Source organism: Pteropus vampyrus, unplaced genomic scaffold (genome assembly GCF_000151845.1).
Source record: "Pteropus vampyrus isolate Shadow unplaced genomic scaffold, Pvam_2.0 Scaffold233, whole genome shotgun sequence".
Lineage (NCBI taxonomy): Eukaryota > Metazoa > Chordata > Mammalia > Chiroptera > Pteropodidae > Pteropus > Pteropus vampyrus.
Genome location: NW_011889014.1, coordinates 1,500,524 through 1,515,568, shown reverse-complemented (window position 1 = coordinate 1,515,568; position 15,045 = coordinate 1,500,524). Strand labels below are relative to the sequence as shown.

The 15,045-nt window shown below is 43.2% G+C and overlaps 1 protein-coding gene across 1 annotated transcript in view; it reads right to left on the bottom strand.

Moving 5' to 3' along the window:
• The window catches only part of TIAM1 (T cell lymphoma invasion and metastasis 1), a 348,762-nt gene that overhangs the window by 142,106 nt on the left and 191,611 nt on the right, over nt 1-15,045 (bottom strand). Inside the window, exon 3 of the mRNA XM_023519721.1 lies at nt 876-1,053. The gene's annotated coding sequence lies outside the window, so the exon portion shown is untranslated. The remainder of the gene's footprint in view (nt 1-875; nt 1,054-15,045) is intronic.

Below are 15,045 nucleotides of genomic sequence, written 5' to 3'. Positions count from 1 at the left end.
AAATCCGAGCATAAGGCATTTAATGATGTATATAAATTATGATTATTAAAAATAAAAATGTTTCATTCTCCCGAGGTATTTAAACACTTATTAAAATAAACATAATGATTACCCTTCTATGACTTGAAAACAGACCTCCAAAACTGCAGGAGAAAGAATGAAATGTATTTATTTCAAAGTTAAATTTGAAGCAAAAATCACAAGACAACAGATTGCAAATTTAAAATTAGATTCCAGTGGGAGGTCTTGGTTTCGAGCCTGTTTTTTCCCTCCTGGAGGCTGAGCTTGAAGACAGGGAGGGACAAGAGCTAAGATTAAACTGAGACAAAGTTCTGAAAGTTTCTGCTAAATCTTTACAAACCCATGAAAAGCATTTTGCCAAGTCACACACAAATACCCCTCACACAAGAAACTAAACAGGAAAGTTTTGCCACAAATAAAAGATGATCTTCGATTTAGAAAGATTATTATGTTGACTGTATTTATTTTGCTTTTTAAAGATTATCCAAACCAGAAACAAAATATATCATTGTTTTGAAGTAAGATTTTAAAGGCAGGCTTGCCTTTTTCAAACATAATCCCATATAAAGATGGTAAAGCTTGGGGATAAATTTAAAAGACCCTGAGGGCAATTCACAGGGGAAAAAAAGATTTCATAGGTGCCTGCTTTTTTTTCTTTTCTTTTTTTCTTAAATTTTAAAATGCTAATGCTTTTGAATTGTTAGATGGGTGTAACCTTAATCCAAAGAAGTGATTCTAAATTCTTTTTCCCACGAGCCGTCAACAACACAGCAATTCCAATTACATTAAAATGTGTCCAACCCACCACCACCTTGAAGCACTGCCATTAATTCACGTACACGCCACAACCTTACCTCACAAGGCAACAGTGATTCCCAGCCCAACGTGCCCCGAGAGCACTGTGGCATTTAGATACTGAGACTGGAAATGGTATCAGGGTGAACGGTGACTGGGGCTGGGAAATATATCAGCACCTGGCCCTGGGGACGCCCATCATGGTCTCATCTGAGTCTAGGAGAATGTGCCAAAAACCTGGACAGAACAGAAAGAGAAAAGAAATGGTCAGCCAGGACACAGGAAACAGGCAATGCTCCAACACCCATTTTGGGTGAAATAGCACACTTCCAATCAAACAATGCCACATTTAGCCACAAGTGTAAAATGACAATGTATAATCAGTAAGTGAATAGAAGCACATTCGTATTTATAGTCATAAGTAGCCTTACAAACTTACTTTATCATTTTAACCTATTCCTATAGATTAAGGATCAGATAACAGAAACGGGTCACTTTGAAATAATTTCCACGGTTCCCTCTTAATCTTCAAAAAGTTTCAACGAGCAGAGATAAATGAAATGAAACAAGGGAATATCGGTTATTCTCAAAGTAGGTCTCTATTTATAACAGAAGTTTAAGAAAATGCTAAAAGACCGTAAAACAGAAGACCAAATTAAATACATACTTTCTCGTCGCATACATGTTTTCTTAAGCTGTCAAATATCAAATTCAGAGGAAACTCATGAAGAAGGTGCACAGGAAAGAATTTAGGTAAAATATCCAAACTGTTACTTGACATAGAAAATAAACTGACAAGGACAGCGCCACCAACAAGCAGTATTAAGGGTCTTTGTTTTTTAAATCTTACAACCTGCCTTTTGAGGGGAAATTGCAAATACGAAGAAGGACAAAGACGTGAGGGTCCCTTGGGGTGGCTGCTACCTGATGACTCTTCTACCAGAGAGTCCTCCGTGGGGCTGCCCACAGCTGCCACCCCCTTCCGGAGGTGGCAGCAAGGTGGCAAACACTTTGAGCAGGAACACAGAGAAAATTGTCTTTGTGGAAGGCGACCACACAGAGGCAGTAAATAAATATACACGTTCATAGAGAACAGAACGATACGCGAAGGTACTGTTCTTTCTTATCTTAGAAAATGTGCTACTTAACGGGGAAGTTGGTGACACATGCTTGCAGAGGAAGGAGCATGAGTTCTCAGCAATACCCCATTATTATCCCAAAATACGTGCCCTTTCCATAATTCCCCCATTGCTATCCTGTTCACTCTCTTTTTCCTGGGCATCCTCCTTACGCTCTCTCTGTAAATTTTCAAATTTTCAAAGCAGTTCTTGAATTGCTTAGAAACTGGCAGAAATTAATAAGCAACAGCCCATTTATATTGAAATGGACTCATGACGGTGCCAGCTGCCAATAATTTGCAAGGCTGGATTCTTGCTGGCAAACGGTGCCTGCGGGTGGCTGTCCTTCCGCCTGCACAAATGGCTGATAATGCATTTCTTTATATTTTAAAAACAGTACATAATCTACCTACCGGAACTAAAATTTTTCTCTATCTGTATTCTTCTAATCCCTGAGCAGAATAACTATATGGGAAGGAAGTGAAAGTTATAGGGCATTATTTGTAAAATATGCGGGGGAAAAAAAACTGTCAGTTTGGTATAAATTTTTTCTGATTTTGGTGGAAAAAACTTTTACCTGTGCCCCTGGCTGTGGCACTTGACCCATGACACAGACTAATGAAGCACCCACATCTGTTCTTTGGCAATCAGCAGCACGCTAAGGTTGCAATATGCCAACAAATAACTCGTTTTGCCTGTCGTAGGTTAACTCCACCGTGGCCTCGTAACTGTGTCATGGCAACTCAAGAAACTACCGGGATTCTGGTTTTCTTCCATCAGCTGCAAAAAAAAATTCAGTCTCAGCAGGAGGCAGCTACGCACCAAGCCCAGTATTAGGCGTTGAGCCTGGAGTCCTACCGCATGTAACAAGTCAAATCTTGGCTTCACTCTTGGGGGGTAAGCCAATGTCAATTTACCCCGCTACGAATGAGGACAATAACAGTCCCCAAACCAATGGGTTGCTATGAGCATTAAACGAGATCATCTATGTTACACAGTTAGCTTAGTGCCTACGCCATAGTCAGTTCTCAATATGAGATATCGTTCCCACTCTAACATTTGTAAAGAGCCATTATTAGGGGGCTTCTTTAAAACAGGATACCTAACTCACTGAAACTCAGTCTATGTGATAAGCTGCATGAAACCAGTCACCTTAAATTCGTTGTGGGACCATAAGGGAATGAATGAACCCAGCTGGAAGATGTGATCTCCTCAATTTGTCCAGGGCACACAACGAGCCAAGCTGACGAAACCTAGCCATACCAGTCGGCCTGCTTACATTACGTTATGATGACCCCTAGTGAAGTGGATGCTGGATGAACCAAATTTCCCTGTCTCGCTCTGATTCATGCTCAACTCATATAGTACATTCTGTGTCAGGTGTCGAGTAACCAGTTTTCACAGGGAAGCATGTGTGCTGGACGTGGGGAAGGAATTACAAAAACTAATGTCAGGATTCAAATCCTTATAAAAATAGACAGGGCTGAGAAGTTCGTTGCCCAATCCTACAGTCTGATGTACAGCGAAAACATGACAACTGTCAGAAATATTGTGTCGGGGCAGTTAATCCATGCCCTTTCCTAAAAAGTCTGCCAGGCAAGAACTTTCTCTTTCACCTTCAAAAAACACTCATAAGGGGCATCCTGTCATTTTTAAGTCCTTATAAGTTCTAAGAATCAAAGTATATAGAGAAAAGGATACTGTTCTTGCCCTCAAAATACCCAAATTCATGTACCAGGCTCAATTACTTACTAACTCATGTGATCTTGAGTAAGTAAATTACCCTTTCTGAAACCCAACAGGAAAAATAAGGACATAATGACATCTTCCTTACTTAACACCTGCCTGAGAAGGTTGTTATAAGATACAAACGAGAGAATCAACATAAAACTCTATAAACAATAAAATGCTACATAACTATGTAAACTCTTATACTGCCCCCAAATGTTCTATAATATGTGAATTATTGAGAATCAGGAAGTTTCCCCTCACCCTGAACCTTTGAGGGTGGAGTGATATTAGAGGTCTTGGATCAAAATCCTGAACAAGTCAGAATCCTGAATATTTATTTTATATGTAATAAGCACCAAAAGATTTTAGTTTTTAATATTTATACTTAGTCAAAAAATCAGTATTTGATAGATGAATGGCTGGATGGATCTGGAGCACCGGAAATGTTTAAATGGTTCAGAAATTAAGGTTAAAGAAAATTCATCGGTCATTCTCTTTGCTTATTTTTCAACCATTACTTTATTCGACGAAGGGCTTCAGGACTGACTCTGCAATATACCTAATTTGAACTAGAAGAAATTTCTACTGGAAAAAGAAAAGAAACCCGCACGCAAGGACAAAGTGGGGAGGGGAAGACAGGGTCACACTGCTCCCCCATCAGGCTGTGCAGCTGTCCCCGTGTAACAGAGAGCCCCGTCACAGCCAATCCAAACAGGGAGAACATGGCGATTGTAAAATTCACAATTCCCTCACCAAGTGCTCAGAAGGACAAATGTTCTTGGTACTACGCGCAGACAGGAATGTCCACTGGTGGTCCTTGAGCAATGTTCTGGACTGCATCCTTCCATATGGGCTCAGTGACAAATGCATCCGGATGTCTCTTATCTTGATCATTGTTTTTTTTAAAAAAAAAAATCGCAATTCAGTAACGGAAGTTATAAAGAGATAAGACTCTGCTGAAGAAGAGAGAGTTTGCACAGCCTCCAGGAAATTCTCCTCAAACACTGTTTGCTCTCCTGAGCATTGGATCATGGCTGAGGGGTGGTAAGCTTGAGAAGGAGCTGTCTGGCTCATGGTCATGTGCAGCTGGGCCATGCTACCAGGTGACCACAGCCCATCTGACAGTTCCCCCAGAGAGGAGTTTGTCTGGCTCACATAAAAACGGAGGCTGTGACAAGCACTCCTGCACCAAGAAGAGGTGTCTCACCCTCTCTGACCACTGGGGGCCTGGGGTGGGACCAGGAGTCTCAGTGAAAAATCATTCCCTCAACACAGATGAATGAGCTGAGATTGGGGCTCTGAATCCCTATGCCATACAGCACGTGTGACGTGGCTTTAGCTCAACCAAGTTTTCAATGTAGGTAAAAACAGAGCGCCCAAACCAGCCAAACGAATCCCTAAAAGTTCCCGTATCCAAAGACTGACCTCATTTCGGCTGTAAGTCGGGGACTTTCTACTAAAATGATAACTTTAATTTTAGAACAGCAAATCTTTGGCGACACAGCCAATAGGTTCAGCTGGGACCCACATTACCGTATTTCCCAGGAGTAAAGTCTGCATTGCAAAGTGAAGTAAAATGTTTTACCCCACACCTCGGGGAGATGTGCCATTTATGGAATGTTTACGATCGGCATCGTAGTGGTAGCTTTGGGCCAAAATAGTCTTCTAAGTTTTTCTAGATTCTTGGTGTTTACTGTCTTGCAACTATACCTGGACACTGCCAAGTGCCAAGGCATAGAAGTCCAATAATGCATCACTCACTATGAAGTTCCCTCCTGCTTCACCTGAGGGAGTTTGGAAACCACTGCTCCCAAAGGGCTCTGTCACACAGCCGGCCATTAAACCTTCCAAACGCCCCACAGCCTGGCCCCTAACAAGGGCTCAGATGAGGCCCCCACTTACTGAAACAGATCTCGTAGCTTTTTCAGGACAGACCATAAGAATCACGCAGCTCCTCAAAAATTTAAGCAGCACCGTCGCCACTAAGAAGCTGCGAAGCTGCTGGGCACTTGAGAATGTCACCCAGCCATTCCGAGAGCTGTGACCGTGTGAAGCGAGAACTCAGCTCTGGGCTCGCAGCTCCTGAATTCTCATGTCAAGAATGAATCACATCAAAAACGCACGCCTATGTCACCGTAAGAGACAATGGAACATTTGATCCCCAAAGAAAATGGGAAGGAGCAACTAACTGATCGTCGGTAACTTCTAATGCTGAAATCTGTCCTTTACTATTTCACCACGTTGTGGCTTAACGCGAAGGGTGTTCCCAGTGAGGGAACTAGGTTGTCTAGGTGCCCAGAAGAGGACAGTAAGAGAGACTGACACTGTTAAAAGTGCTTGCCCACCTCCTAGGAAACACAATAGACTGTATAATCCTTAAACGGCACACCAGGATAATCTCAAAAACAAATCTGCGCCTTAGCTTAGAAGAGATTTCAAAAGAAAGTCACTTAACCCAACAATGCCTTTTCCAAAATCGAGCCATCCAGATCTCTTCCCTTGGGCAGACTTGCCTCCCACTCCCACATCAGCTGTAGTCACCTCGTCAGGCACGGAGCCTCGTTTCCTGAGATACCCGGGCAAAATGGGTGGAGGGTTAGGCAGCTCCTGTGTCACAGTCTAAAACTGAAGCCTCAAGAAGGGAATTTGGTTCTCATTCTCTCTGGCTTTCTGAGCCTGACGTTCAGCCTTGAGACAGGATGGAAGCAGGGGGACCCCATGGACACAAGGTCACAGTCTTATGTGAGCAGCCAAGAGGAAAGGCACTGTAAGGTAAGGGACACTCAGACTAGGCAGCTGCTATCTGCCTCCGAGACCTTCTCCAAGCCTGCCCAGGTGACCCAAAAGGATGAAAGTGTAACCTGTAATTTTCATGATGGTCTCCGACCCCTATGACCTTGGCCTCTTCTTTGGCCTGCTGTCTCACCGCGAAGCCCAGAAGGAAGTCTTTCAGCCTGAAATGTAGTCAGGATGTCACAAGGTCCCCTTTCTTCATCAGGAAGCAGAGTGAGACGGAGTCATCTGGTGATGTCATTCCCAGTGCCACCACATACGGCGCAGTTCCCAGCCTGGAGCTGCCTTTCCCACACAGAGTAGGAGGGCCACTCTGTGAATCAGGGAACAGCCCCTGGGGTGAGGCCACACACCCAAGCTACCGGTGTGGCAACTATGCCTGTCAGCAACGAGGGCGGGACCTGCCTGCGACCTAGAGGACTGAGAAAATAGCACAGTCCTCTCTGGAAAGGCCATCCGGCTGGGGCGCACCAAACCCACTTCGTTGGCCCCTCATGTTCTGAGCCTCGGAAAGAATCACACCCCGGGGGACTTGCTAGTTCCTCCTTGGTTCTCTTCCTGCCACTGTGATACTTGTGTTGGCAGAAGGTGTGTGTGACATGGCAAAATTCTCTAAGAGAAAATGGTTAGAGACTTCAGTCATTCGCGTACTAAGGATGGAGAGGAAGGAAGAGAAACTAGAAATATCGAGTATGTATGTGTGTGCTTAGCAGCTTAATTTAATAACCAAAAGTCAATGAGCACATATAATAGTTGGAAAACACAGCTGCCCTACATACAAGTAAAACTCTGATGAGGTCCTGTGTGATGCCATCGCTAAGGGACTGTTATGAACATCTATCTTGGTATGTGTTTAGGTGGTAACAAATACTAAGTAAAAATTTTCAATCAGCAAAGAATCTTCCACTTTGGAGTCAAATAAAACCATTTAAAAAAAAATTTTAAAGGAATCCCTTCCAAAGATTTTCAAAATGGGGGCGGGGGTGTTCTCTACCTGTAAGCCCCCATCTTTTGGAAGAGATTAAGGCTCAGTCATAAGAGAGAGTGATTGAACAATGTTTCACAGGCCCAGCATCCTAGGTCACTCTCTGGGAACTAAGCCTCACATGCTCCTTTACTTTACTCTCTCTTCATTTCAAAATGACAAAAGATTTTTAAGTGACTTCCATATTTTCTTTGCAAATCAAATTGTTTTACAGTTATACAATTAAGACTACACGCTCTAACAGGCAAAAAACAAGTCCTTATTTCTTTCATCCAAAGAAGCACATTTCTCACTTTGAACATCTCTGAAATTGGATATACCCTTGCAGTGAGGCTTAAACAGCACCATTTCCTTTATTCCTTAGTAGTACATAAAATAATGGTGTGTCTTCCAATTGATAGCATCTTAGGAAATAGAGTATACAAAACAGATTTTCAGACAGTCACACTTATGACTACCTAAAAACTGCTTATGAATTATTTAAGCAGAGTATCTACATAAGAATTTTACTGACTGTTACTGATCCAGTCCAACTCAACCAACATTTATTGAGCACCTACAGTATGTCTGGGACGAGGAAATGGACCATTTCCTTATGACGCCCATCATCTGAGAAAATAGGGGGCACTTATCTACTCTGAGACAGGGCTGAAAAGGCTAATCTGGTATTATAAACAGCAAATGTTGAGAAGAAAATAGACTAATTCTGCCAGGAGAAACTGTAAGTTGAACCTGGACTTGAAGGATTATTGGGATTTGGCTTAGCCTATGAGGATGGGAGGAAAGGAACAGGGATAGAAGTGAGTTTGAAAAAAAAGCGGGGCTGGGCGGAACATTCCAGAAAAAGAGCAAAAGCTCTGAGGAATTAAAGTAGCATTCGCCCAGTATTGTAGAGGGGTCAAGTGCATGGAAAAGAGCTAAAGGAGCTCAGGCTGTGGACACTACACGAGGTGTGAGGGGTGGATGAGAAGTACAGCTGGGCGGTGACTTCTCACCCCCATATAGGGGCTTGGACATTACTGTGTGTAATGGCGTATGCGATAGGATTTTATTAGGGGAGTTACATAATCGAATATGTTCTCCCCACCCGCCCTGGGTACCATGGAAGAAAAGGTGGAGGTCTGTTCCAACTAACCAATCAGGCAGTGCCTGGAAGAGATAAGGTGGCCTAAACTGGGTCAGTGAGAACCCGGGATTAATAAATAAGAAAGGCAGGTGAAGTCGCCAAGACTTAGTGGCCACATATGTGAGAAATGAGAAGGGGAGGAGAAAGAGAAGGAAGAGATGCCACCGAAGCTTCTCGGTTAGTAACTGACACAATGGAAAGTGACAGTCGCGCCGCCACCGTGAAGTCAAATGGAACATCCAGTTCAAAAGTTTCATCACTGAGCGGCCAGAATTCACTTGCAGGGATCCTACTGGGAATGTGGTGTCCATTCCACATACGGTCTCAGCACAAAGGAACCGAGGTGAGAACACTCTGATGAAGCAATGAAAGGAAGACACTCTTATTGACTAAGCCAATACCTGTAACAACAAATGGATTAAACAGCATCTACGATTTAACACAAAAATAAAAGTATGATGTGGGGCCATAAAGTTAAAATATAATCCAGACTTTAGTTTGGCTCCCAAAATACTCTGGATCCGCAGGACATCCACGCTGCTCCTTACTCACACGTGGGGGTTGGGTTTATAATTTAAACGAGATCATGAGCAGCAAGGCTTCACCTTTCGAAGAAGAGTGTGTGAAACAAGAGGTAGACAGCTACGTAACACCAGGCAGATGCTCTCGTTATGTGAGTGACCATGACAGGGAAGACTAGGGGTGGGGCACACGGTGATGGGAACAGACGTGGGGCAGGAAAGACATGGACCAACTATGAGGTTACGAGTAACTCAATCCAACCTTCCTGACCATCCATTCTCTTTAAAATTAAAGAGGATGGTCCGAAGTTTCAATGCTCCTTACACTTGAAGAAAGAAGTTTTTGTTACTTTAACCTGCTTAAGTCAAAACTCATGAGTATCATCATGGGAACCAAAATGAAGATTCTCTCTGCTGGGCATTCTTCTTACAGTAAATACGGAATTCAACTAAGGCAAAAATGCCACTAAGCTGGACCCCAGAAATGCAAGATGGAACAACCAATTCTTACTTTCAAGACCGGCGCAACATCTTTCTGGCGGAATAATGACTAACATTCATCCTAGCCAAATAGCAAATCAGGAGAAACAAAAAGCACATGAAGTAGTTGCAGACCTGATTTTTTTAAAGTAGAAGAGAAAAATCAAACAAAGCACATACACCCCTCCCTGAAGGCATAAGAGGAAAAGCGGCCTCTTTCAACACAAAGACCGGTCCTGGGAAGTCATGGGAACGTTTCTGAAAACAGTGATCCTTCAAAGTCCCTGTGCAGAAAAACCGATACATAAAATCACGAGGCAAATCTGTTGTTCCTTGTATGACAGCAACGGGCTTAAAAAGCTTGACATTCATTGCCAAGTAATATCTACGAGACCACACACTAAGCAAGTGAAACAGACACTGTGCCTGCCTTCTAAGAATTAACGAGTCCACTCCTGTCCAGGGCACTAGTGCACAAACGTTTTTATGAGCATCCCCATTCAATAAAATCATTCTGAGCATGCCCGCCCAGAACGGTGAGTGTGTCATCACTTATTCAATTAATGTATAAACGACATACATAAGCTATTGTTCCAATAAATTATGCACATTTCAAATGTCTGTGTTATGTTGATAATGTGCATAGTTTATTTGAACCAAACGGAAATACACAGCAATTTAAATGCGCGAGCCAGAAAGAACTATAAATTCTGACGTTTCCTTCTCACGCCCTAACGAAATCATCTCGCACATCCATCTGACACTGACAACCACTGCTCCGGGACATAAAAGCCAATCCGGAAACTAAGAAAAAATAAGGAAAAGACCGACTGGGGTAAACTCATAGGAAATGCCTCCTTCCCCAGCTGCCTGGCCTTAGCATGGAAAAAGACACTGACAGCTCCTATTCTTTCTTCCTCCCCAAGGCTGTCTGCATGGTTCCGCGTTGTTCCACCGAAAACAGGCTTACCGTGTCTTCCATGAGCATGGAAGGCTGACAGGTGGAATCTGTAAGTTGCAAGAGAACTCTCCAGCAGCAGAAAAAAAGGGTCATCTATGGTTAAAAAAAAACAAGACAAGAGGAAAAGAAATAATCCCCAAATCTGCTGCTGTTTATTTCGTGAGCCTCTTTATTGATGAAGTCCTCAGTTTCCCCCATGACAATGGAGAAAGTCTACACCCCAGTCTTTTAATGAAGCTACATCACAGCGGTGTCAAAAATCACCCAGAATCTTCAGGAAAGTAACGTATCACCATTCAGGAGACCAGGTCTGTAGAAACATACTGGAAACTTGGGGCTGCTCTGAAATGATCTCTGCTAGCACTAGTTCTCACTAAGGGCCATTAAATTATGTTTATGCAATCAAAATAGTAGTCAATATTCCTTCCCCGGTAGTTCATGAAACTGTACCATATGTAGTAAAAGAAAATGCTCTAAGAAAGAAAAATTCATTTTCGCAACCTCCTCATCCCCACCCACCACAAGACAGTACAATGACTGGCCAAGATGCAATAAGCAAAAACACATTTTCCACCATCACCGTATTTTCCAGTGCAGGTAATCTCAGACGTGGCCAGGAAAAGTAGGCAGGAAATTTCAATTACGTACTCTGGAAGAATAAAAAGCTAACAACACGCAAAGAAAAGGATTGAAAACTCTTTTTGAACAAAACTTTAGTCCTTGTAAGTGGGAAAAATAAAGGTTCATCTTCCAGAAGAAATCCTTTCTCTTTTGGCCTGCTTCCAATCCAGAAAGCCACTGATACGGAAGGAGCTGTCCCTTAAGAGTGCATATGGCCGTGCCTCCCAGCAGCAGCTGACCCCTCTGAGCTGCCCCTGCCAAGAAAATAAAAAAACACTCCCCTTCCCTGAATTCTATGCTCTTATGCTCCTCGGCCGGTCTTCTAACTCCAACTGTAGGTTCTGCCCACAGCCTTCTACTAACTCTCCCTATGGAGTACTTTTCTCTTTAACAAATCGATTTACTTCCTTCCACCCTCCCCCCTACCTAATCTCAAGTCCTCAGGACAAATCTCTTCCCTCTTCCTAACCTCCTGCTGGCCACCTGCCAGCCCCCTCCACGGAGCGATTCCACTGATACTTCAAATCTGACACATCTTTTAGGGTTTAAGCCTTCCATACAACTGTAATATAGACATTGGATTCAGACTTATCTAGCTTTCATCTGCCATTTAATGTCCCTGTAACTTTGGGCCACTCACTTAACATCCCTATGGAGCGCTTTCTCTATCCGCAAAATTGGAAATTTGCCTTTCAGGTTCGTGCTGGGGAGTAAATGAGGTAATGTACGGGAAGCACTCTTCCTTTGGTGTTTCGTTTGGGCTTCAGGAATGTTAATTTCTTTCTTTCTGTCTTCTCCTTCTTTCTCTTTTCTCCCTTCAAGGTCCCTGAAGTATCTTCTGTACCTATCCTGTCTCTTCTAATTCAGGTCTCCTTGCCTTTAATCTCCATTGCTAATAATTCCTCTCTTCTGCCCAAACTACTCAATGCATACATCACTGCAAAGCCAAACTAATGCACATTAAAATGCATTAAATGTCCTTTGAGAAAGCAGCCACTTCAGTCCCTGCTCAGCTAACTGACATACAAACAGCCTTGGCACCCAACAGAGAGGCCCAGAGGAAAAAAGAAGCAACTTTCTGAAGAGTCAGTTTTCCTCAGATTTACTCAGGAGGTTAGGGAGAGCTGAGGAGTTGGGGCAGATTGAAAACGGAATAAAATTTTACATGTGTATGATTTTCTAAGATGACATACCCATCTTCCCCCCAAAATCAAATGGCACATGGAATGGTTAGAAGTTAATTCTCTTTTGATGTTTGAGTGTTTTATTGGAAAAGCTTTCAAAGCTCTGGTCTTCTGAGATTTTTTTCATGACTTTCTTTTTCTGAATCCCTATAGTTATCAACTATTTGAATAGTTGTCTTAATCCACCTCCTTTGGTAGGATCACAGTTCCATGAGGGAGGGAACCAGAGATGATGACTTTTTGTTATGCCGTTCCGCAGCCTGGGCCCTGTGTTCGTCGGGGTTCCCCAGAGAAACAGAACCAAAAGGATGTGGACAGACGAATGAGCACTTCGAGGAACTGGCTCACGCAACTATAGGGCCTGGCAAGTTCTCCATCTGCGGGGCAGACCGGCGGACTAGAGAACCAGAAAATAACTGAGGCTGCTGTCTTGAGCCCAAATGCATCTGGGCCCTGAAATCCTTCTTCCTAGGAGACTGCAGTCTATTAGAGCCTTCGGGTGATTGGATGAGGCCCACTCACATAATAGAGGATAATGTGCCTTCTTCAACGTCTACTGATTTAAATGCTAATCACATCTAAAAAATATCTCACTGTAACGTCTAAATTGATATTTAACCTAACGACTGGGCATCACAGCCTAGCCAAGTTAACAAAAAATTAACCATCACATGCCCCGATAGACTTTTTCTCCAGTACCTAGTAATGGCATCAGTATCACCAAAAGGAACAAAAAGGATAAAATTTATTCCCCCATAGATTTGTAACAGAATATTCAGCAGATGCTCTTGACTAATTACCTGCCCCTGAGTCCACTTGATCTGAGCTTTGGAAGGAGGTCTATTCGGGGTATTCTCTGTGGCCTCAGGCTCCAGGAAATGAAAGGGTCACTGTGGACAGTGGTCTGACTTCCATGATGTCACCTTTGCCATTTATTTCTCGACAGTTACCTCCCTCCGAGCATATGTCTCTTGGAAGCCAGCATCATTAAGAGTTGTGGTTCTCGTTTACTTCAGTATAAAAAATAGTATCAAAACATGTTAGCGGAGTATAAAACAAACATACCAGCCTCCTCCCTTAATATCCCACACCCCCACACATACGCAAGTTATGGGGGTCCTGGGTACATAAGCTTCCCTGAGGCGACAATTCTGCTCTCGCCTTGAATCTGAAATTACCACTCTCTCTCACCCCTGAGCCAAGACTTCAAGCACACAGCGGGGTGAGGGTGGAGGGTGTCCCCAGCAAGTCCTCAATTCCCATGCAGCTGGGCTGGAAGTTAGGCTTGAAAGCCCAGTGATGGGGAGGAGGGTCAGAATGATTGTTCAGCAGCCTCCTACACCCTGCTCATGACTAATGCTTCACGCTGGGAAAGCTATTCTTCTCAGCTAGTTGGAACTGACAAGGCCACATTTAAACCAAACCAACCCTGGGGAGGCTCAGAAGTCACCACAGCCCTCCCAAGCCCTAAACATGCCCCTTTCTGAAAGTATTCACCTTGAGAGAAAGCGAGTTGAGAGATTTGTGTTAAGAGCCCTAATTCTGCTTCCCGATGGGCAGGGAGCTTGAATTTTCAAAGGCCAAACCAAAGAACATGCACAGTGGGCATGATGGGTGTTCTCTGAGCACCAGGTTAACTTTTGAACTTGGGGCAAGTAACTTCATTTCTCTATGGCTTCAGATTCTTCCCCAATAAAACTCAGTACCTCAAAAAGAAAATGCTTCCAAAATGTTGGGTGTCGCAAGCAAGGGTGCTGTTGGGTGTTGGGAAAAGGGCATTGTGTACATAATCGTTGTAGGAATTTGTCTTTCCAGTAGTGATTTTCCATTCAAAATAGGATCCATAAGAGGAAGGAGGGGGATTAATCAAGTGTATTCACTAAATGGAGTGCAATGATCAAAATAACATCAGCCTTCTGGTTCTGCGGATGCCTCACTCGTACGAGCACAGGGAGATGGGGACTGTGTGTGGCCTGAACTAATGTTGGCAAAGGGTGCCAGCTCCAGAGCCACCTGTTTTGTTCTTTTTCTCTCACTCTGTCCCCACACTCACAGGAACACGCTGCCATCTGTGCTGTACCAGGCTCAGCTCAGTTTTCCATAAAGGTAAATAAGAGCCTGACGTTTTTCCTCTAAAAGAATTCTTTCAATTATTGCTTCCAGACCTCAATCTCAAATTCAACTCAGCTCACTTCAGTTTCAACGTGGGCACCTTCTCAGTGAGTGCCACGGTGCAAGGGTCCATGGGGAGGCTAAGATGGCAAAGGCTTAAGGCTCCTTAAAGAGACTTAAGTACCTTTTATGGGCGGGGAGAGGAGGAGAAATGAGACAAGGACCCAAAAAGTGTAATTGTAAGGGCCCAAGAGCTAGGTACCTATGAAGCATAAAGGGTGTGATGTAATGAAATTCTTTATGCCAAGAATATGTAGATGAGGCTAATACTCTTTACAAGGAAATACATGCTCTCCACCGGGCAATGATAAAAACATACATTTATTTAGATTTTGAAAATATATACAATAGGCTAAGATGGCAGTTTAATTTGACTATGATTTTTTTAAAGCTGAATTTCGATTATTCAGGAAAAACTGATGATCACTTTGGCATCTCATTTCAGAACGCTGATGAAATCTTTGGGAAAGGAAACATTTCTAATTGTGGAGATTAATATTTGGTATTTGGAAATAATTTCACTATAAAATCACAGTA